The sequence below is a fragment of the Leptonychotes weddellii genome, chromosome 8, assembly GCF_054177405.1.
Source record: "Leptonychotes weddellii isolate Sample4059 chromosome 8, ASM5417740v2, whole genome shotgun sequence".
NCBI lineage: Eukaryota > Metazoa > Chordata > Mammalia > Carnivora > Phocidae > Leptonychotes > Leptonychotes weddellii.
In genome coordinates, this window is record NC_138376.1 from 121,186,466 (window position 1) to 121,210,363 (window position 23,898).

General features: G+C 41.6%; 1 long non-coding RNA gene across 2 annotated transcripts in view; it reads left to right on the top strand.

The window, feature by feature from the left end:
- The first annotated feature begins 461 nt into the window (after window positions 1-461).
- LOC115941991 (uncharacterized) overlaps window positions 462-23,898 on the top strand; it is a 28,739-nt gene continuing 5,302 nt past the window's right edge. Inside the window, exons 1-5 of one of the 2 annotated variants that reach the window (XR_014148025.1) lie at window positions 462-658; window positions 5,201-5,344; window positions 9,331-9,429; window positions 12,219-12,293; window positions 14,877-19,244. This is a non-coding gene — a long non-coding RNA (uncharacterized LOC115941991). Of the gene's footprint in view, window positions 659-5,200; window positions 5,345-9,330; window positions 9,430-12,218; window positions 12,294-14,876; window positions 19,245-23,898 lie in introns of those variants that run through there. The other variant, XR_004076639.2, reaches the window with a different exon arrangement.

Genomic DNA, 23,898 nt, shown 5'->3' on the forward strand with positions numbered 1-23,898 from the left:
TAAAAGCTCTTTTTGAAAAACTGGGAAATTCTACCTCCTGACCACATGAGCTCAGCAGTTCCAGCGTGTGGGAGATGTAGGGTTACAAGAGCAGAAAGGATCATCAAACAAGACAGGCTGGGGAGAAACTCCAAAGAGTGGATCTGGAAAAGGTTACACAACCCAGAAATTAACAAAGATGTAAGGGGGGGGGGGTGCCCGTGTGTTCCCAGCAAAAAAGACTTTCCTTTCTCCCCAAGAATCCACCGTGGGGGTTCCTGTAACTCACAGACCAGACTTGATTGACAACAATCTTGTTTACACACCACACACCCTCGGGGAGAGCAGTCCGGCCGTTCACAAGCTACTGCCTGCGTTCTAGACGCTTCCCGGGGAAAGGAGCCGGCCTGCGCGGGGGCGGGGCCGCTGGGCCCGGGGACGCCCGGCCCGCGGCTGCACCCCCGCCCCGCCCACCCCGTCACGGCGCTCCCGGCCCGAGCGGGTGCAGGGGAGGAGTGAAACCAGCGCTTGGGTCAGCCTACACCAGGGTCGGGCCGCCGAGGGCTGGTCGATACTCGGCGAGCCTATGAAGACAGCTGGCATCTGCCCGGCGCGGCCGAGGGCCTGCACACATGTGCACTAGTTCTGCATTGCTAATCAGGACCTCTAAGGAACCTAGGTAATTTCCAAACCCAAACCCTGCCCCCACCCCCCAACACACACACACGCACACACACAGGCGCGCACCCCGGGTCTGTAGGAATTGCTAATGAGTGCGCCTCCTGTCCGAGGAACGTGCTTAGCAGCCGAATTCAGCGGCAAGGAGGATCTGAAGGCGGCCCTTGCCCCAGGCCTCCCCAGGGAGAAGAGCGAGGTCGGCCTCTGGAACAGCCTGGAAGCTTAGACTTTTCCTACGGCGAAGGAGAGAAGTCCACTTCACCTGAGGCGAAGCCGAAAATCGCTCTTTCCTTTGGGGCCTGGCTCTCCCTGTAACTAAAAGGGCCACATCTAGTGTAAAATTTTTCTAAATTTCACTAATTTGCTTTCTGTTAAATAATTATGGGTTCTCAGTTTCAGAATTAAATCCATCACCTACCAGGACGGCTCCCCAGACACATCCAGAAAAATTAGGTGGCTGAGGGGGTTGCTGTAAATGCCTGCCCAGGGGGGCCTGGGTGGCTCAGCTGGTTAAGCTTCCCACTCTTGATTTGGGGTCAGGTCCTGCTCTAAGGGTTCTGAGCTCCAGGCCCCTGTGGGGCTCCTGCTCACCGGGGAGTCTGCTTAAGATTCTCCCTTGACCCCTCCTCCCCCTGCTCACTCTCGCTGTCTAAAATAAATAAATCTTAAAACAAAAAAACAAAACACCTGCCGAGGCTGACCAGGGAAAAGCCTTCCCTAGGCTGTGTTGTTGGTGTAAAGTCACACAGACCAGCTCCTTGCAGGACCAGCTCTTTAAATTCCCAGGCTTCCATACTATGGGAAGAAATGACTTCACCCTTGACTTGGTTTTCTCCGCAACCCTTTCTCAGAAGCTGTTTTCATTTCCTTCTTTCCCTCCTTTCTCTCCCTCTTCCTTTTGCTCCCTCTGCCACAGGGTCACTTCTTTCTAGACGCGGGAAGTCTGTCGAGGAGGGAGAATTACAGGGAAACGTAGGGAAGGGAGATGCTATGGGTCAGAAAAGGACAAGGGCAGAGCCGGGCCTTCTGCTCCTCCTACCAAGTGAATGTGCTAGGAGAACCAGCGGGGTTGGGTCTGGACATGCTTTTCTCTTCTGCCGCTCGCAGAAGTTTTGTGTTTCTTTAACTTCAGTGATCTTCGGTGCCCCTGAAGGCAAGTGGGACACCTGAATCATAAAGCTTCAGATGAGCTGAGTTCAAAGTTGTATTTTCCACTTTTAAAGCCCTCCATAAATTAGGGCAAAGGTAGTTGGAATCCGGCCTCCTGCCCTGGCGTTCCTCTGAGATTATTAAGGTTGGCTAAGCAATCTACTCTTGAGAAACCAGGTGTATCGAGACCTGGGTGGAGGGAACGGGAGGTTGCTGTGGAACTTTCTTCTCCTCTGCGGCATGCGCCAGTCTTTCCGGAGCCGTCCTGCAGGTTTGCCACCAGAGCTACGTGGTGTCCGCCTGCCTTTTGCGGCGAAAGTCCCAGAACACCAGGCTTCCCAGCTCAATATCGGGCTGACCTTGAATGAGGAGGAAGGCGGTCACTGTGAATTGTGGGCACCGGGCATGGGAGACCCCTTCCCTCCCTCTCCCACCCCACCTCCACCCCTCTCCTCTTTAGTAGCCTAGTTAGCTAATGTTCAGAGAAGTGATGCTGCACAGCTCTGCTCCCAATTTGAACGGAGTCCTTAGGATTAAAGTGATACGCTATAGTCAAAAGGAACATTCTGCACAGATCTAAGTTGATCCTAAAGAAAGCAATTAAGTCTTACTGTTCTCTGTTTTCCTTATCTTCATGTGGAATCATATTTTGTCCCAGGTCTCTAATGTTTTTACATTTCCAGCAGAAGAGTTGTTTCTTCCTAAGACTCTTAGAACAGTTATGATGTTGGGGATAGTCCGTAATTCCTGTTTTTTCCCTCTGAGCCTGTCTACTTGCAAATCGGCTGCAGCTGTAGCAACTGACATTTTTTTTAAACCTGGCTGCAGAGATGCCATTTGGTATAATTTTCCAGGTTGTGCTGGACCGTTTCCCCAGGGTGAACTCAGAGACCCTGGGACATGTATGTATGTTGAGACAGGAGAGGAACTTAGAGCAACAGAAGGATGGGGACTTAAAGTGGCTTCGTTCCAAAGCCCCGGGATGGCCCCACAATCACACCAAATTCTGTTCTGGAAGATCTGTCTGCCCACTCACATCAGGTTCCCATAATCACAAGGACAAACATAGATGGGAGTGTGAACCGTGGAAGTATCAGCTCCTTATGGAACAAGCTTGTTGGTGTTTATTAATGTCGGCCATCCGAATAGACGGGGCCCTAGAAAAAACCGAGGCTATTTTGTGGGAAGAAAACAAAAAAAGAAAGAGAACCACCCATCAAAAATTAAGGAAATCTTTCCCACTCTGCTTTGTACTGTGATCTAAACCTACTGGAAGTCTGACCCAAAAGATAAGCCCAAATTGATGAGCGTATCATGCTGTCAGCTCCGTGGGTTTTGCAAACAGCTGAGAAATGACTCCATTCCTTGTGACTCTCCAAGACATTCTCCAGTGAGCTTCATGGTGACACCAACTGCTCGTCCACCTCCTGTTATTTACTGGAGGGTGTTCTGTAAAGAGGAAAGCACCCCTTTCTATTTTATTCCGATATAGTGGTCATTGTTATATCTCAGTGGTCCCTAAGGCATTTTATAGAGGAATCTAAATCCATCTGTTATTATGGGAAAAATACAGACTTTCAGGGAACAAAAATGAGAAAATCCTTTGGCTGAAATAATTCACTTTTTATGAAGTCTCTCAGTAACAAAGAAACTGTCTGGGTGGTAAAGAAACTCAAAACCATGGGGGAATGACCCTCAGATTGCGTTTTGTTTTTACTCTTTGGTTATGCTCTCTGGATCAATCAGACAAATTAGAAAAATCAATGATATTCAAAGTGGGGTAGTCTTTTACCCAGGACTTGGACAACTATTTTGCTGGAAATATAAAAACATTAGGGAATTGGGACAAACTATGATTCCACATAAAGATAAGGGAAACAGAAAACGGTAAGAATTAATTGCTCTCTTTAGGATCAGCTTAGATTTGTGCAGAATGTTTGTTTTGACTATATGACTTTCATCCTAAGGACACCCTTACAAATCAGCATTGATGTGTCCTTAAAAAATAATGTGACAACCAACTCTTAATTAAATCATAGTGCAGAAAGAACTTATTATAACCAGCAGACCAAGGGACCATTCATAGAAGAGATGGATTAACTGGACGCAGAGGGGGGGTTTGGGGGAAACAACCTAAGTTCCTGATTGTTCCTTTTCTCAAAATTCTTTTTGGCAAAGATTTAATAGCACCAGATATCTATCAGTGTTATGATGACCAGACTATCAAACTTGTTTCATTAAACACTCTCTCTTCTCCTACAACTGTCTAAACAGGATTTTCCCACTTAGCATTATATCAATCCAGAGTTATGACTGGGCCATAATTTAGAAGATCCCTTGTATGGAATATTAATATTTGTATAGTTATTAAAGTCTTAATGATTTGCACAGGGACTCTAAAATTAAATATAGCATGTCATTTATAGTCTTTTCTAAAACTATAAATGAAAAATTACTTTCTAGCCTTTAGTTTTTGCTGGAACCCCTTGTAGATGACTTCTATTTTAAGTGCCAGATATAACACTTTTTAGAAAGTAAAGCACTTAAGCGAAATCTTTTACATTGTATAATACGGTGGTTTTCAGATGATGTTGATCCAAGTACTCTTTCCTGAACAAAGCATTAAGTAGAAGACAAATAAATGAAACAGATAAAAACAAAAGTGTTGACGGGTTAAGGGAGGAACAGGTTTTAGGGCTTTCAACCCTCGTAAGGGCCACAAAAGCACTTTTGAGGAACCAGTAGGGCATGGGGGAGTGTGAAAGCCAGGGTAGTGTTGTCAGACTCATTAAAAAGAAAATAAATAAAAGCCCTGTTGAGATGACATACCTCTTCCTTGCACCTGTATATAAGGATGTATGCGTGTGTGTGTGTGTGTGTGAAGTACCATTCAATTCATATCTGGCTCCTGTCTTTATCATTCTTACTCTCAAACCGCAACTTTTGTGGCATTTTATCCTAGTGCAAATGGATTCTGTGTCTATGAATTTTTAGATTCTCAGTTGTGTCCTGGCAGTTCAGAACAGGCCAGAAGGCATGTTAGGCCAAAAGACATGTGACCTCGATGAAATTATTTAGATAAGTGTTTCTATGTTGTCGAATAACAGTAACATCTCAAGAAATGATTGTTAAATCATTATTTGAACTTTAAAGGCTCTTTCATCCAAAAAAGGTGATTTGTTGGCAGTTGAGAACACTGAGGTCCTGGCAGTTGAGGGAGATCACCAAGTCAGAGGGGTACATTCCAGACCCCAGCACAAGTCTCTTGGCCTGAGTCCTATGCTTTTTCCGCCACCCTGTGTAATGCATTGCATAAATTTATATGAAATTTTTACAAGTTGCAAATATCAAAAAGAACTATCAACTGAAACCAATTATTTGTACGTTTGTTTAGACTAATCCAGTCTGGTTCCCCATTGAAGTCATAGTCAAGAAGCACAGCTTGTGTTAGATCACAGATCCTGGAAACATCCTTAAGCAACAGAAGTCATTGCAAAAGGATTTCAGGAGGTCACGCGGGGAGACAAAGAACCCCAAGGTATGCCAAGCATCCGTGCCTTCTTTGGAAAGTGGGGGGGTTGCGAGCATATACTGAAACACATCAGCAAATGTGAGGCTGGGACAGGAAGGCTGAAACTTTGGTGTCACTGACTCCGGCCATCGTCCACATCGAGAGCTCCTTTCACACCCAATTCCTTGAGCAGAGAGTGGGGAGACATCATCCCAGAGGCTGACCTTCTTATAAACCCAGAGCTTTCAATCTTACGCGGGCTGTAGAGGACTCTGAGTTTGGCCTGTATAGCACACGTATTACCAGAATAAGGGAGCTTCGTGTGGTTTTTAACTCAGCTAAGCCTATTTGTGCATAGGCCACATACATTTCCAAATGACCTAATTGGACATTTTATTTCTAAGTCCCATTTCATGAACATGTCATTCTCTGCTTCAGGCTACGTTGGATTTGTTTTCGTTCCTTCTGAGCTTTCAAGAGAAATACTAAAGGAGGATTTGCTGTGAACCAAATCAATACACCGGTTTCCATTTTTGTTTTTTCGGCGACTTTGCTTCTGCCGGGGAATATTAGCTCCTGTAATGTTAGTGGTTGTGTGCCTAATTGTATATACAATTATAGGACATGCATTTCAATATTTGTAAATGCAAATGCTTCCGAGAGGACAAGCACCACAGGCTTCTGTGAGGCAGCTGGACCAGGGGGGCAGGCCAGGGCAGCCCCAACCATGAGTGGAGTAAGTCTCCAGGTGGGGGCTTCCCTGTTGTTCCGTAGAGTTTGGCAAATGGAAGATACTCATCTTTGTAAAAGCATCTGGGGGTACTTGGGGGGGTAATGATCCTGTTTGTTATCTGGTTTATTCAGATTTTGTTATAAATGGGATGGCCTTGATTTTTAAATGACATCATTGCTACAGCATTTGAAGTTTCCTTAGAACAAAGCTAAGAGGAAAAAGAATAGCGCTTATTGTAGATCCTCTAACACTTGCTCACCGTGCCTCGCAGGATTGGTGTGAAGAGCAAATAAGTTTGAAAATTGTAAGGGACACTGCAAAATGTGAAGAACTCTTCCCATTTATTGGTACAGATACATATTTGTGTTCCATTTCAGCATGGAAGCAAAGATGAAAAATTCAGATTACTGCTTCCACCCACTCTTATGAAAACGTATGACACTTAACCTGGTTTTTTCTTTAATAGCTTTATTGAAGTACAATTTACATACCCTAAAATCCACTCCTTGTGAGTGCACACTGATTGATTTTGAGTAAATGCATATGGTCGTGCAACCATCACTAAAATCCAGTTTGAGAACATTTCCATGACCCCAGTAAGTTCCCGTATGCCCGTTTGCAGTTCATCCCTTTTCTCACCCCAGCCCCAAGAAATCACTGATGTGCCGACCATCTCTATAAATTTGCCTTTTCTGGACATTTCATATGAATGGAGTCTTTTGCATCTGGCTTCTATCATTTAGCTTATGTTTTTGACATTCATCTATGTTGTAACATATATCAGTACTTGGCTCCTTATTATTGCTGAATACTATTCCATTTTGTTCATCAACTGACAGACATTTGGGTTGTTTTGAGTGTCTGACTATCATGAAAAATGCTGCTATGAGCATTCACCTACGTATCTTTGTCGGGATATCTGTTTTCATTTCTCTTGGGTAGACTCCTAGGAGTGAATTGTTGGGGTTTATGGTAAGTTTATGTTTACATTTTTAAGAAACTGCCCATCTGTTACCCAAAGTGGCTGTATCATTTTACTATTTCCATCTGCAATGTGCAGGGGTTCTGATGTCTCCACATCCTTGTCAACACTTGATATTGTCTGTCTTTTTGATGACAGCCATCCTGGTGGGTGTGTAGTGGTATCTCATGGCAGTTTGGATTTGCATTTCCCTAATGATTAATGATGTTGAGCAACTTTTCATGTGTTTGTTTGTTATTAGTATATCCTCTTTTTTTTTTTTGAAATCTCTATTCAAATCTTTTGCCTATTTTTAAAAACTGGGTTGAGTGCTTGTTATTGAGCTAGACCCTTCTTGTTTTTTGCCATTAATTACCACTTCACCTTCCACCAACGTGTGTTCTCTCCTATTCTGCTGCCTTCCAATGTTACTCTACGTCTGTACCTATTTAATTTTTAGTATGAATACATTTTTTCTTCTCCAAACTTGCTTTTGAAACTTCCTCAAGAAGAAGAGCACTTCTACCTCATTTATTTATTTTTTTATAAGCCGGACCTAGCAAGATATTCTGAAAATAATATCTCTTCAATGAATATTTGTCACATAAATGATGAAAAGCTCATCATCTGTATGTCAATTTTGTCAGCACACCTGGTATTATAATTTAGCAAGTCACATTTAATTTTCTTGATTATTACTTATTTTGTACACCCAAGGTTTCAGTTTTAAAACCATTTTGGAAATGAAGGAGTGCTTCAGTTAGTAAACATGGACAAACAAATTTAATTATCAGAGAAAGATTAAAAGAGGTTCTGGGGAAACATTAATAGTTTGTGGTGGTTAATATGTTAAATTCAGATTTTTAGGTATTATAATTTTTCTGCAAATGTCTCCGAGTGCCTTAACAAAAATAGCACAAAACATAATTATCAAAACAGGCAACTCTCTCAGGTATACCCACGAGTAAGTTGAAAGCAAACCAAATGCTTCACCTATCACCAGTGCTCTGGACCCCAAATAAAAGATTTCTAATTATAAATATAAACCTACTTATGTATCAGCCTGAATATAAAACAAAAACAACTTTCTCTATAACTAGTAAATAACAGGGGGAAAAAAACTTTTGAGCCTTGCCTGGAAGGATGCCAAAGATAGACACTTGAGAATATTTTAAGGTAATTAGCATTTTTGTCTCTGTGTCAGTAAAAATAGGCTTTTGCCTGCTACTAATTTTCTTTGGGTTAGTGAGACCATTGTATGAGTGAAGGGCCGTTAAAGGCCATTTATATTGTACAAACAGAGGCACAAATTAGAGAGGGCATGTTAATAAGGAGAGGGGGCTTATGAGTGCTCAATTATGAGCCCAGAACCTGCTTCTATTTTAGGGGGATAGAAAACACATCAATCTTGCTTTTAGAATATTTTCAATTAAAATGAACAGCACAGGGCATACTAAGAACCAGCAAAGGCTGCAGCCATGTGGACTTTGAATCATTCTTACATACCATCTTAGTATCAAAACTGATACACGTTTAATGGGCTGAAATATAATTTGAGATCCCCAAAGACCAAGGTCCCTGAGCTGCATAAGAAATTCTAAAGGAAAAGAAATCTAAAACTGGACCATCTGTTTCACTTTTCAGCCTGCAACCTTTAGAGTAGAGGACTTGGAGGAAGATGCTGTTTAAACCTGAATAGGGATGAAATATACTACATAAACTCACAACATATCATTAACTTCCTCTCTCCTAAGCACAATCAATAGCGTCCGCAAGCCTAGTTCTGCATGCTGAAAACAAAGCACGATGTTCGCTGCATAGAGCATTCACTTCTCCCCACCCCGAAACAATAGTGGGTAGATTACTCTCTGGCCCTAGGCAGTGCCTCCTGCCTAATTGGGGTGAGCAAATGAAGGCACCCACTCTACCCAGGCAAGGGTTTGGGGAATGTAATTATAGTTTGCATGTGCAACTCTATCTGTATAAGCCCAGTTTGCACTTTCTTTAGCCACTACTTTCAGTGGTTTCCTAGCATGTTCCTTATACGTATTTAGGAAGACATTTCAGGATATCGTCCCCAAGGTTACCTTTTGCCCTTATGCAAAATACCGATTTTAGAAATAGAGCTAACCAGGCAGTCAGGGTTCACGGAATGCTCAGAGAGTGGGAAAGGATTAAATAAAGCAGTGAAGGGTGGCAGGAATGAATGCCTTTGGTCTTGGGTAGAGAAACCACTACCCCCCCAGTGCTATTCACTAAGCCCAGTGCTGAACTTCTGCAAACCATGATTGTATTGGATTTTTGGCCTCTCTTTTTCAGGTGGCGCTAGTCCTCTCTCTTGAAACCTTTGTAACTATTAAGGCTGAAGTGCCATTTAAAGAAAAAGGAAGGCAAAGAAATGAGCTATAGGAAGCCATGGTGAGTCATTTGTCAATGAATCCTTTCTTGAGCTCATTGGGGAACCAGGCTTCAGGGTGATGGGATCATAGGCTTTATTTTGAATTTGTCTGTTATAACCTTAAAGCTTTCTTCAAGGGAGATGCATAGGGTTCACGTCTGATACACAGTGTCTGTTGCTATGGAAAGGTTTGTACTTAACCATATTATGGTGTTCTGTTAGGAGCAGGGAAACCAGAATATCAGGTCATCTCTTTTCAAAAACTGTGTGTTTTATGGGCGAAAACAAAACAAAAAACATGAACAGCATGTACTTCTGACATTAGAGAACAATTATAAAGGCCTGTATGTATCAAGAAGCTGTTATACATTTAAAGATCTGTGGTAGCCTCTTAACTGCAGAAGTTAGTAGTCATATTATAGATGCAGTTACTCACAGTATATAATGGAAGTTCCTCTGATATTTACATCTCTAAGTTCATTTCCATGTTGCATGTCTAATTTCCACCTGAATGTCTCCTGCTCGCTCCACAAGAGAGCTCTCCTTTTGGCATGGTATGTAGTACTGCATTCTTGGTGAGCAGTTTCAACACAAGATGGTACTATGAGCACTTGCTGTTCATGAGTCTTCGTTCAAAATGGAAAGGTGAAGCTTGCCCTAACATTAAAATTTGGACTCTCCTGGAAAAAATGCAATAATTGCTCTAAACACAATCTAGACATTTTCAACTTTCACGTTTTTCTTTGTATCCATTGCAAAGTATTGTTTGTTTCATTTTAAAACAGTAATGTAGGAGCGCCTGGCTGGCTCAGTCGGAGGAGCGTGCCTGGGATTGTGAGTTCGAGCCCCACATTGGGCATAGAGATTACTTAAATAAATATTTTTTTAAAAAGCCAGTAATGTATTGTATGGTGCTAACTCCTACACTTGTAGGAAAACCTGTTGGTTCCCAGCGTGGACCCTTGAGTCAGACTGCCAGGGTGTGAGTCCAGCTATGCCATATGTGGCCTGTGTAATCTTGGGCAAGCTTCTTAACCTCTCTGTGCCTGTTTCCACAGCTGTAACCCTGGGATAATAATAGCACCTATTTTATAGGGCTGAAGTGGGAATTAAATGAGATAGCTCTGGTAAAGCACTGAAAATAGTGCCTGGCACATAGTAGGTATGCAGTAAGGGTTGGTTTATCATCCTACAGTTTTTAATTTTGCCTTTTTCTATGAATATGGAGCCATCTCCCTTAACTCAGAAGCATTTATTTTTTTAAAGATCTTATTTATGTGATAGCGAGATAGCACAAGCAGGGGGAGCAGCAGAGAGAGAGAGAGGGAGAAGCAGGCTCCCCGCTGAGCAGGGAGCCCTATGCTGGGCTCGATCCCAGGACCCTGGGGTCATGACCTGAGCCAAAGGCAGCCGCTTAACCAACTGAGCCACCCAGGTGCCCCAGAAGCATTTAAAATGGTAGAATTTGGGTCATTGTGGCAGGATGTTTGAAAAATACATGGGATTAGGGGACTTTCTGGTGTCCCTCAAATAATACTGAGAATATAATTGACAGTTTCCCTGTAACTCTAAGGAAAATTTGGCCTTTCAATCTGGAGTATGATTCCTTCTTCGCCCATTATCCTGCTAAAATCTCTTTGTGATTCTAGATAATACAAATGTAAAAACAGTTTGTCTAGATGTGTCTGTGTTACAGAGGTCCTTAAATTTCTGTTTACATCAATGCTTCATTAACAGTCCTTATATGTTATTAAACGTAGAAAGAGGTTTAAAATAATTTTGATAATTCACTCCAACATAGGCAAAGACCAGTCATAGTCTATGGGATAGTGGCTTTTACCAGTATCCCAAGTATAATAAACGTAGGCATATAGAAAAAGACAGGGAGTTCACTTTGCGTATCTCCAAACTGACGCATGAGGCTTCAGCCAGACCTGGAATTGATTGTTAGTATTTGGCATTTCTTCGCAACCAGTGGGAGCACTATTAGTAAGTCTGTTTTCTTTACTCGGAACATACATTGGTCCTGTCAAGTTAATCTGGCTACAACTGAATGGAATTTTTTGTTCTTCAAAGGTTGTTGTTGTTGTTTTTTTTTTTTCTTTTCACATTTCATTTATATCCTATCTCTAGTGAGGTCAAATTCCCCTGTAAGTATTATCTGATTTATTCTCATAACATTTCTAAAAGAGATAGGGTCCATTTGTCTATATTATTAACATCTGGTCTTAGAAGATCCACATTTACTTTGTTGAGAAATCACCGAAAATAAATCTCATGTAGACACTAATGGAAAATATAATAGGAGATAAATACAGGTATGTCTGCAAATGAAGATATTTTCCCACCTTTGAAATCTGTTGACTGAAAAGATAAAAATTGGAACAACTTATGATGATTGAATAGTAATAAAAAGCAGCATTTAATCTAAATCTCTCCTTCCTGTGATTACAGCATGCTAAATATTACTCAATACTAGAGAGTCTGCTGATGAGCTATGTAAATGTTTTCCAATAAAATTAAATAGATTAGATTTGGAAAGAGAATGTTAATGTTTCTAAGGCTTTTAAAGAGTCGTCTTTATTTATTTATTTTTTTTTGAAGAGTCTTCTTTAAAAACTTTTCTGAAAAATACATGGTTGCAGACCCTGTCATAGTGTCCGGAGCCCTAGCAGGGTGGACATCATTATTTCCACGCAGATAGAACAGGCAGAGGAAGCCATCATGTTTGAGAAGTTCTTGTCATCTGTGATCCTTTCTTGTTAATTCTCTTCATGTATTTTGCCTGCTGCTTTGTCTTGGTTGTCAGAGTTTGTTACTGAGACAAGAGTAAGATCCTCCTGCTCCGACAGTCGCAGAGTGAGTTGGCATGACACGCCGTGAGGTGAGTCTAATTGCTGTTAATATTGGGAGGATGCATAATCCTATTAAAAAGAAGAACAGTTAAAAAAAAATAAATAAGTGGTGGCAAGTCTAGATTACATGAAAGAAGGACAGCCTGATGAGGGAAAACCCATTAACCTGAAAGGAAGCCATTCTTTGCTTCCAACTTAGCAGTTGTGAGCAAGACCGCATTCATACTAAATCAAAATGGAAACAATTTTTCTGAGTCATTTATAGACTTAAATATTAGGTTTTCTTATATGTGGAAAAAGAGACCCTACTGTGATTACTAATTGTTAATAGAATATCAAAGTGCCACATTAGGTAGGTTTCTAGGGAAACTTTCATCTTGTTCCCTAGGTGTTATTAATGAGTCAAAAAAGGTAACTTTATATTAGGTGGAGAGAACAATACTGTAAACCAGTGCTTCTCAAACTCCAGTGTGCATACGCCCCATCCTAGGATCTGCATAAATTGCAGATTCTGAGTCAGTAGCTCCTGGGTGGGGCCTGAGATGCTGCACTGGAGAAGCCCCCAGGAGATGCCCATGATGCTGACTCAGGGCACCTCTTGGAGAAGGCAGGCTGCAGATAACTCTTTTACAAAGAAATCCACACAATTACAGGGTAACTTGCTTTGTCATCATTTCAGGAAATTGAATGGCATTGGGATAACAAAACCAAGTCATTTGCTTTGCAAATGGAAGTGGTGAGAATGAGTCCATTTAAAGCTTCAAGGACTCCTTTATGATTTTTTTTTAAGATTTTATTTTTATTTATTTATTTGACAGAGAGAGAGCAAGAGAGGGAACACAAGCAGGGGGAGTGGGAGAGGGAGAAGCAGGCTTCCCGCTGAGCAGGGAGCCCGATGCGGGGCTCAATCCCAGGACCCTGGGATCATGACCTGAGCTGAAGGCAGACACTTAATGACTGAGTCACCCAGGCACCCCTCCTTTATGATTTTTTAAAAAGTAATCTCTACACCCAGTGTGGGGCTTGAACTCAACCCTGAGATCAAGAGTCTCATGCTCTGGGGCACCCAGGTGGCTCAGTCGTTTAAGCAGCTGACTCTTGATTTCGGTTCAGGTCATGATCTCAAGGTCCTGGGATCCAGCCCCACATTGTGCTCCCTGCTCAAGGATTCTCTCCCTCTTTCTCTCTGCCCCTCCTACCACTCATGCATTTTCTCTCTCTCTCTCTAAAATAAATAAATAAATCTTTTAAAAAAATCGCAAGCTCTACTGGCTGAGCCAGCCAGGAGCCCCAAGACTCCTTTAGGGACAGCTGGAATTCCTGGTAAGGTTGAAACTACAATGGAATGGGCAGAAAGGCAGAAAGTCTCTTGGTTCCTTTTGGAGCTTCATTTGTGGCCTCCTTCAATACCCCTCTTCCTGTGGTCATAGTTATTAGATGGCTACAGGAAACATGGACATATTCTGTTCATACAATAGACTTCACAACTTGAATTCATGATGCCTTAGTAAGAGAGAGCATTGTGATGAGGTCATGATCTCAGGGTCATGAGATTGAGCCCTGTATAGGGCTCTGTGCTGGGCCTGGAGCCTGCTTAAGATACTCTCTCCTTCTCCCTCTGCCCCTCCCCGCTGCTCACAAGCACATACGCGTGCACGCGCTCTCTCTCTCTCTCTCAAAAAAGAGAGAGAGAGAGAGCATTGTGCTTCTTCTTCTTCATCCTCGCACAAACCAGGTTGTTAAGAGAAGGCTTAACGCTGCAAGCATCTGACAGCATGCACGTTTTGCCCATTTAACCTGCCCAGGACATGCTGTTTATTGGTGGTTACATACGGGTAAGATCATCTGACACCCCCCAGCATGAAGTCTGGTGTTGTAGGCTCTTGAATGCATTAATCTTGATCAAACAAGCTGAATAAGGGGGAGAACTTCAAATAATTAAGAATGCATTGGAGTCAGAAGAATTTTAAATGGGGAAAATGGGATTCTGAAACTTGACTGCACATTAACTATTCTGAATTCAGGTAATCACAAACTATCATTTATTACTTATCTGGTAAGTATGTAGGGACAGCATAAATAGAGGATAGGAAAGTGAGCTCCAACTGTATGGACGGTATGTGGGGGTATCCGTCTGCTCAGGCTGCTGTAACCAAATACCACGGCCTTAGTGGCTTCGACAACAGACAGTTATTTCTCAGTTCTGGGGCTGGGAGTTCCAAGATCCAGATGCTAGCTGATTCACTTCCTGGTAAGGAACGGCCTTCTCCATGGTTTGCAGGTAGCCTTCCCCCTGTGTCTTTAAGTGGCAGAGAGGGAGAGAGTGACCTCTCTGTCTTCCTCTTCTTATAAGGCTACTGATTTCCTTCTGAGGGTCCTAACCTCAAAATGCCCTACCCCATCCAGCCCAAAGTACCTCCCCAAGGCCCCATCTCCAGATATGATCGCATTGGGATAGGGTTTCAACATGTGATTTGGGGGGCACCGTTCAGTCTATAGTAGTGCGAAAGGCTGATGAGATGGTGACTTTGTAATTCTAACACGAGCACAAAGACAAAGACTTTTTTGTTGCTTTTCAACTTATATATACTTTTTACATTTGTTGTCTCTAGAACCACAAGTGTGTGTGTATCATACTGATGTCCCATCTGGAAATAAGGTCCCTGATGACAGTGCCGTCACATTATTGAAGGTTCCTCATTCTAAAATCAGTTTATTCTCCTACCCACAATATCACCTTTAAAAAAGACAGTTGTGACGAATTTACTAACTTACATAATCTTACTCTAAGAAGACAAATTTAGTCCTACTTCACGAAGACAAATTTACTTCTAGCATGTTAGAAAAAAATCTACACTTTCTAGTACTCACTGGAAAGCGAACATGGCAGACAAATGTGACATGGAAAGACTGGCTTACTAGGACAGATTCATGGGAGTGATGGATAAAATGGAGCAACAAACTGCCCAGATGTCAGAAACAAAGCAAGAAACCAAAGCCAAAGCAAAAAGTACAAGCCAATGGTGCAGGGACCTCTGGGAGTTTCAGCTTTGGGTAAAGGCCCTTGGGGATGAGGATGGGCAGGGGAGGAGGCAGAGCTGGGGGCAGAAAATCAGGCCTTACAGTCGCTGGGCAGGGAAGCTGAAGCCAGCCCCCTGCAGAAAGCCTGGAGCCTCAGGAGAGCTAGCAAAACTCCACTCATTGGCCAAGGGAAGGAGCAAGGAAGTTTGCTATAATTGAGCCCAAGAGTGGGCACAAGCCAGGAAAGGGACATCATTTGAGAGCAACTGATACCAACCTAGGCCACATCCTGAGAAGTCTGAATTTATACTATTTGCCTAGAAAGCTAGCTCTAAGTCCATTTCTTGGAATGCACTCTCTAAGCCAATAAATTAACATAAAAATACATCCAGAGCCTTGAAACCCCTAGGAATCTGATAGAAGCAGAGCATTCCCGTGAGGTCACTTTCACAACCTCTGGGTCAGAACCTGGCTAGTCTGCTAGGGCTACCATAACAAAATGCCCCAGACTGGGTGTCGTAAGCAACAGAATAAGGCTGGAAGTCCAAGATCAAGATGTTAGCAGGTTTGCTTTCTCCTGAGGCCTCTCTGCTTGGCTTGCAGGCAGCTGCCTTCCTTCTCTGTCCTCACATGGCCTTTCCTCTGTGTGTGCACATCCTTGGTGTGTCTTGCACTTTTTTTTAGAGGAGGGTGACAGAGGGAAAGGGAGAGAGAGAATCTTAAGCAGGCTCCATGCCCAGCATGGAGCCCGATACAGGGCTTGATCTAACAACCCTGAGATCATGACCTGAGCCAAAATCAAGGTCAGATGCTAAAGCCACCTACGCACCCCTGTGTCTCTTCCACTTCTTATAAGGACATCATTAGTCATATCAGGTTACCCTTATGAACTTATCTAATGTTAATCACCTCTTTAAGGGGCACCTGGCTGGCTCAGTTGGTGGAACGTGCAACTCTTGATCTTGGGGTTGTAAGTTCAAGCCCCATGCTGGGTATTGAGATTACTTTAAAAAAAATCACCTCTTTAGGGGCACCTGGGTAGCTCAGGTGGTTGGGCGTCTGCCTTTGGCTCAGGTCGTGATCTCTAGATCCTGGGATCGAGCCCCATGTCGGGCTCCCAGCATAATGGGGAATCTGCTTCTCCCTCTCCCTCTGCCTCTCCCCCTGCTTGTGCTCTCTGTCTCTCTCTCAAATGAATAAATAAAAAAAAAAACTTTTAAGAAATCACCTCTTTAAAGGTCATATGTCTAAATACAGTCACATTGGGGGTTAGGGCTACAACATCTATGAGTTTGGGGTGGGTGACATGGTTTAGTCCATAACAGAAACCTCTCTCAGAAAAGCAAATGAACCCATGGAAGATGAATTCACAACCAGCAAAACAAAATGTTACAAAGTACATAAGGAATGCTACCTTATAGGAGAGTTATCAGAGGCAACAATCAAGAGACTTAGCCCCAAAACAACTACAGATGGCAGAACAAAAATCAGACACTCTAAAATAACTAGAATGAGGAAAGAGATCTTTAAAAAGAATTGAAAATGTAACAAAACAACAGGATGCCATGGAAATAAAGAACAGGCAGATTTGGAAAGAAACAAATGGAATGTCTGGCAATGGACATTATAGTCATTACAATCTCACCGAATAAGTTAAATTAGCATATTAGACACATCAGAAGAGAAATTTAGCCAATTGGAAGATATAGTTGAGGAAACCACCTTGAATGAAGTACAGAGAGAAAGAGGTGGAGGAGATGAAAGAATGGTTCAGGGTGTGGAAGACAGAATGAGAAGGTCCAACATGCACCTGCTGTGTCTCAGGGAGACACAGGGAGAGAGGGGCAAATGGGAGACAGGCAATATTCAAAAAGAAAGTTAGTGAAAATTTTCTATAATGAAATATTGGAAACTAAACATTGAAGAAATACACTGATTCTCAAGTAGGAAAAACAAAAACAAGTGTATATCTAGTTTGAAAAAAATCCAACAATTCCAATGTTTCCCACAAAGGAAACCTCAATAAATAACAAAAAATTGGTTTCAGATAGAACATATTCTCTGATCATAATGCAGTCAAATTAGAAATTAATAACAAGCAGTAGCCTCTAGGAAAATGAAAATGACCATAATATCAATAAAAAGGGTCTGAATAACACACTACATCAACACGTGCAGTGAGTCTTTTAAAACTATGGGGCTCCCGGGTGGCTCAGTTGGTTGAGCATCCCACTGTTGATTTCAGCTCAGGTCATGATCTCAGGGTTGTGAGATTGAGCCCCCGGTGCGGGTCAGGCTCCACACTGACTGTGAAGCCTGCTCTAGATCCTCTCGCTCCCTCTGCCCCTCCCCCACAGCTCATGGATGCACATGCGCATGCCCTCTCTCTCTCTCAAAAAAAAATTATATCAGCACCTCAGTATATACAAGAAAGTGAATCTTTATGGTATTTGGTGTATAGTTGTACCTTAATACTTAAAATTCTGGTTTCATAAGCAAATACTTTTCCTTTGCCTCATGGCTCTTCCTGAAACGGTCTTGTTAGCTGTGTCTGCCTTTGATACTAGAGAACTATATTTTGTTGCTGCTTTACAAAGAGCTTTCACATACATTCTGTCATCATCTAATTTCTCGCCCTTGGTGTTAGAAATCAGGGAGGCATTTCCAACATCCTGGACCAGCATGCAAATCACTTACCAATCTGTGAAAGAACAAGTGCTTCTGGAATCAGAAATTCTTAACAACTGAGGTTACTTTTCCTCGCAGCCTATAGAGAATTCATTTGGGCATCCCCAGGGAGCACAGCCCTGCAGAGGGAAGTTACTGACGTTAAGGACTGAGGAGCTTGAAGGCAGCCTTCTCTCACCAGTATTAAGGATTAGACACACGTGCGAATAGATTTGTTGTCTAGATGATTAAGAAGAGAACGGTGTGAATAGCCCTGAAATATCTGCTAATGGAGCAGAGACCACAAAGAAACACTCATTTTTTCCTTTAAAATCTGACTAGGAAAATTAAATAGACTTTTAAGACTTTATAACGTGGTTTGCAAAAGAAAAAAAAATTCTCAATTGACTTAAAAAACATGATAACGTTGGCTTTGGGCTCCCTGAAGACTTAAAATTCTGTGGAGGATTATGTGCATGTAATTTCTTTTAATAAACCACCCATAGAGGTCTGCTTTGGAAAGATTTAATCCCTGAATGTGTTTGTAGAGAATTCTGGTTGCTCTTCCAGAGAGGCAGGCCCCTGTGCCTTGAGAAGTGTCACGTGGGCCCAGTCGCAGCCCCAGGCACAAGCAAACGGCAAAGCATTTGACATATAATTCTTCTGGGTTTTTTGTTTTTATTTCTCGGTATATGTCACTGAGGTGTCTCCTCTCCTCTTCATCTGTGTTGCTTTGGTTTTACCTGGAGCCGATCTTGACCTCGACTCTTTCTATTCACTGGCTTCCACAAGAAATACAATCAGTCCACAATCCTTAAAGAAGATTTGAGGTGGCATCCTAAAAAGCTGCGTCCCCCACTATGCAAAGTTCCACCCCATCAGCCCAGTGAACATCTCTTACCCCACCCCTGCCCCCGAGTCCCCAACAATGGGGAGTCACCTGTGAGGATATGCTCTGCAACACAGTCCCAGCGGGAGACTCACTCCATACTCCTGCCCCCAGGATTTTCCCTAAAATCATCCTGTTTGCCACCCACCTTGCCTATTAAGCTGGGTAATTCAGTCCCCAAGCCCCAGTGCCCTAGCTTATGCCAGCACCCAGTAAGCTGGCAGCCCTCCAGCTACCAGAATTTATCCTCAGAGAGCAACAAGGGTGATAATCAAAAATAATTCTGTTACATTTGAAGGTAAATGCTTCGTTAAACTAGCAATACTGACATTCCCCCCCCCAACCACCTTTGTCTTATAAATACATTAAAATGTAATATAAAGGAATTTTTAAAGAAATGCAATCATCAGGGCGCCTGGGTGGCTCAGTTGGTTGGGCGACTACCTTCGGCTCGGGTCATGATCCTGGAGTCCCGGGATCGAGTCCCGCATCGGGCTCCCTGCTCGGCGGGGAGTCTGCTTCTCCCTCTGACCCTCCTCCCTCTCATGCTCTCTGTCTCTCATTCTCTCTGTCTCAAATAAATAAATAAAATCTTTAAAAAAAAAAAAAGAAATGCAATCATCAAACAACAAATTGGTTATATTTCCACAATTGTTATTAAAATACCATAACTAAAATTTGAATTTATATTGGGGTAGACAGAAACTTCTGGATTTAAAACCCCACTGACTTGGGATTTCTGAGCAGTTTCTAAGCTCAGTGAATACCTGAGGCTTTAAAAAGGTTCATACAGCCCTCGACTCAAGTTTCAAATGTTTTTAATTCAGTTCTTACCCAAATTAATCTCAGTAGGCGTTCAGTAATTATTGGTGTAATGAATGGGAAGGTCTGTATATGTTACCACCTCCAGATAATCCGTGGGCCAAAAGTCTGCCTATCTTCTGATATGTCTTCTCTTTTTTCCTTTACTTGGACAAAAATAAAAACTAAATACACTTATCTCCCTTGCCCAAACAGAAACAAAAACAAAACAAAAAAAATAGAAAAAGAAATATCAATAAAATAACAATAGTATTTTGTATGATAAGTAAAAGTATTCAATGAAATGTTTTCAATAACCCCTCGCTTCATTGTATTTAAAAATAAACAAAAAATGTTAGCCTCCAGCATATTATTTTCTCTACCTCCCTTTAATTTTATCAGACTTTAATTTAGTCAGTTCATTATGATGCCTGCAACTTAATAGACTCTTTCATCCAAGGAATAATTTATTTCTTGAAGTCAGTCAATTGACTGAAAAACAAACAAACCATTGAGTATCAAAAACCACTTGGAACTTGAAACAGTGGTTTGTACACATAGGTAAATAATTATCTCCATATAAAATCCTAGAGTCATAAGTTCATAGAATTTTAGGGGTTAAAACAGAATGATATGATTCGCAGAAATTGAGAAAAGTTAAAGAATCATTTTACATAAATTAGCCTTCAGTATTTATTTTTTTAAAGATCTTATTTATTGGACAGAGAGAGAGAGAGAACAAGCAGGGGGAGCAGCAGAGGGAAAGGGAGAAGGAGGCTCCCCGCTGAGCAGGGAGTCCGATCGAGCAGGGGGCTCGATCCCAGAACCCCGGGATCATGACCTGAGCTGAAGGCAGACGCTTAACCGACTGAGCCACCCAGGCGCCCCTAACCTTTAGTATTTAGACTACTTCTTCCAGCCTCATTATGCCAAAATTTCCAGAGATAACACTTTGATGAGCATTAGTTAAGTCAAGTAAGGTAGAAACACAGCTGCTGATGGACTGCCTGCCTGGGGATCCGAGTCTTGGACAATGACGTTCCTATAAAGTTGTGTATGGAATCTAACAGTGATTAACTTTCAAGTCAAGCGTTATTTCCCTCAAAAAAATATGAAATTCTCAAGGATATGTGTGATAATTTGGGAAAGGGAGGAGACATGGATAAAGAGAGAGAGTCTGGAATACATCTTCCAAAGAGAGATTTGTAGTAGAAAGATACTGAAAAAAATTTGGCAAAGTAATTAAGGACAGTTCCTCATGAATGTTCTATGCCTTGTAGTCTTAATTTCTTTTATTCTAAAGATTTCATGAGGGGCTTCTGGGTGGCACAGGGGTTAAGCGTCTGGCTGACTCTTGGTTTTAGCTTAGGTCCTGATCTCAGGGTAGTGGGATCGAGCCCAAGTTAGGCTCCCCACACAGCGTGGAGTCTGCTTGAGATTCTCCCTCTCTCTGCCCCTCCTGTTTGTGCTCTCTCTCTCTCTAAAATAAATAAGTAAATCTTAAAAAAAAGAAAAAAAGATTTCATTAGACATGAAGATGGTCATCGTTATTCTTTGACTTTTCATTGTTCTTTCCTAATTTTTGCTTCTTTCTGAAACATAAATCTATCTTTGAGATAATGACTTTATTAAAGTTACATCAAACAACTATTTTAAGATTAAATCAAACAGGAGAATGCACTTTCTTTGGAAAAAAATGATTAAATACAGTTTCCCTAGTGGGAGAGTTAAATAGAAATGATTTTAAATCAAACTTGCCCTGGATAAGGCGTCTGCTTGTAAAACTTGGAATATCTTTTTAAAGTAGAATGTTTATTACACAGTCTTGGAAAAACATTTTAATACATATGACAAGGTGTTAATTTCCTTAATGCTAAATGTTCTTACATATCGATACAAAGGTAAACAAGTCAATTTAAAAACAATGAACAGTTTATTTGCAGTGAAAAAACTGATTGATAAATATATACAAAGTTCAAGCTCAGTTATAATTGAAGAAATGAAAACTTCTAAAACTGAGAAGTGATTTTTTTCTTTCATATTGCCAGGGATGAAAATATTTGTTTTGGGCATGAGACATCTGCAGTCTCAGGTACCATCAGTAGGAGTGTAAATTGATACAACCTTTTTCGAGAGCGATTTGGCAGGATGTATTAAATGTTAACATGTAAATTTTACTTTTAAATGTAAATTACACATCTTTTGATCTTCCAATTCCATTTAGACATTTATAGTTTTTTTACACATGTGAACAAGAATAATCATTGTCGGGACGCCTGGGTGGCTCAGTCAGTTGGGCGTCTCCCTTCGGCTCAGGTCATGATACCAATTGAGTCCTGCATTGGGCTCCTTGCTCAGTGGGGAGCCCGCTTCTCCCTCAGCCGCTCCCCCTGCTTGTGCTATCTTTCTCTCTCTCTGACAAACAAATAAATAAAATCTTTAAGAGAAGAATAATCGTTGTCATATTATTTGTAAATAGCCAAATACCCACCAAAGATCTGTCCATAAGAATCTGGTTCTTTCATATGTTAGGGCACATCTATGCTTGCCTGCAAATGTTCATAGGAAAGAAAGAGTTATATATGCTACTAGGAAGAAGTCCAAGATAAATTGTTTTGTGCAAAAAAAAGGCAAGTTAGAGAACATATATAACATAATCCCACTGGTCTAAAATAAATATTTTATGTATATGCTCCGGAAAAACCACAGGGAAGTGGGAGAGTAGAAGGACTTTTTATTCATATATTATTCTGTCCCATACCATTTCTTTGCTTTTCTTTCTTTCTTCTTCGTTTCGCTTTTGCCCTGTTTTGTTTATTCTTTTGTTTGGTTGGTTGTTGTCATGAACATTTATTATTTATATAAAAATGTATAGCTAATGGGGAAAATAATTTTTACTTTAATTAAATATTTTGTTTCAATGTTCCTAAATCTTCTGGGAACCACAACAGACTGGGCTTTTTACAAGAACAGAAACAGGATTAGGAATATCATCAGTCCCTGTTTCTCTTTTCTCCCCCATGAATTTCCTAGTGGGGAGACTCTTCCTTAAAAGTTACTAAGGAGATGAAGGTGCCCCTGAGGTCAGAAGAAGATGCTTAGGGACATGGTTGGGCACACCAGGTCTGAGGGGGAAGTGGGTTTTTTTTTGTTTGTTTGTTTGTTTTAAAGATTTTATTTATTTGCGAGAGAGAGAATGAGAGACAGAGAGCGTGAGAGGGAGGAGGGTCAGAGGGAGAAGCAGACTCCCTGCCGAGCAGGGAGCCCGATGCGGGACTCGATCCTGGGACTCCAGGATCATGACCTGAGCCGAAGGCAGTCGCTTAACCAACTGAGCCACCCAGGCGCCCCGGGAAGTGGGTTTTAAAAGCAAAAGTTAAATATGCATTTCCAAAACAAAACCCCCCAAAACAAACCCATACGTACATGCAGCACTTTTTCATCTTTTCTCATACTGTCTCATTTTGCTGCTGTTAATTAAGACGAAGGGGAAGTGGAGAGGAATTAAAGGCACAAGAGGAGGCTCCTATTTTGAAGCTCTCTTTTGTAGGATGGATCCAGTAAATAGCAGCGACAACAAGAACCAAAAGTATTTTGCTTCCCATCATGTAGATGTCAGTTACATGATAAGAAAAAAAATAAAATATTCATGCTACAGGAAAGTGGCTTTTGCAGACTGGAAAGCAACTCTGATGCACTTAGAAATGCTTATTTCAGGGAGATTTTCTGCTCTTGGACTCAAGGCACTGAAAGAAAGAAACAAACAAACAAAAAAAACAGAAACGTTGTCCTAAAGGCTGTTTTATGTATTCCTCTTATATTCCTTCAAATTTTCTTGCAAACTCCTTTGGAGGTTAAAGTTTATTTCAGGAGGTAATATCTTGGTCAAAGCTGCTTTTCAATAAGGAGGAGGGTGGATTCAACTGCCCTCGTCCTAATTGCTTTGTGAAGCCTTCCCTTCTTCCTAATCTCACTGTAGTTTCTTAAGAAATGAAGCACTTACCTATCCCAAGGGGTTAAATGGAGATTTCTGCTGCAGAGGATAAAGTAGGTAGTTTGCTGCATTAATCATTGAATAACATCAATCACACCTCCACCTGGGCAGTTAAATTTCTGTTGAACAAAGTACAGAAGTACCTGGGGAATGTCTCCCTCTTCGTAAGTGGTGTTATTAGACATCTGTTAAGAAGGCCTTGTAAAAATAGATGTTGGGGTGCAAACAAAGTCATTTTAATGCTAACGCAAAGCTAGGCACA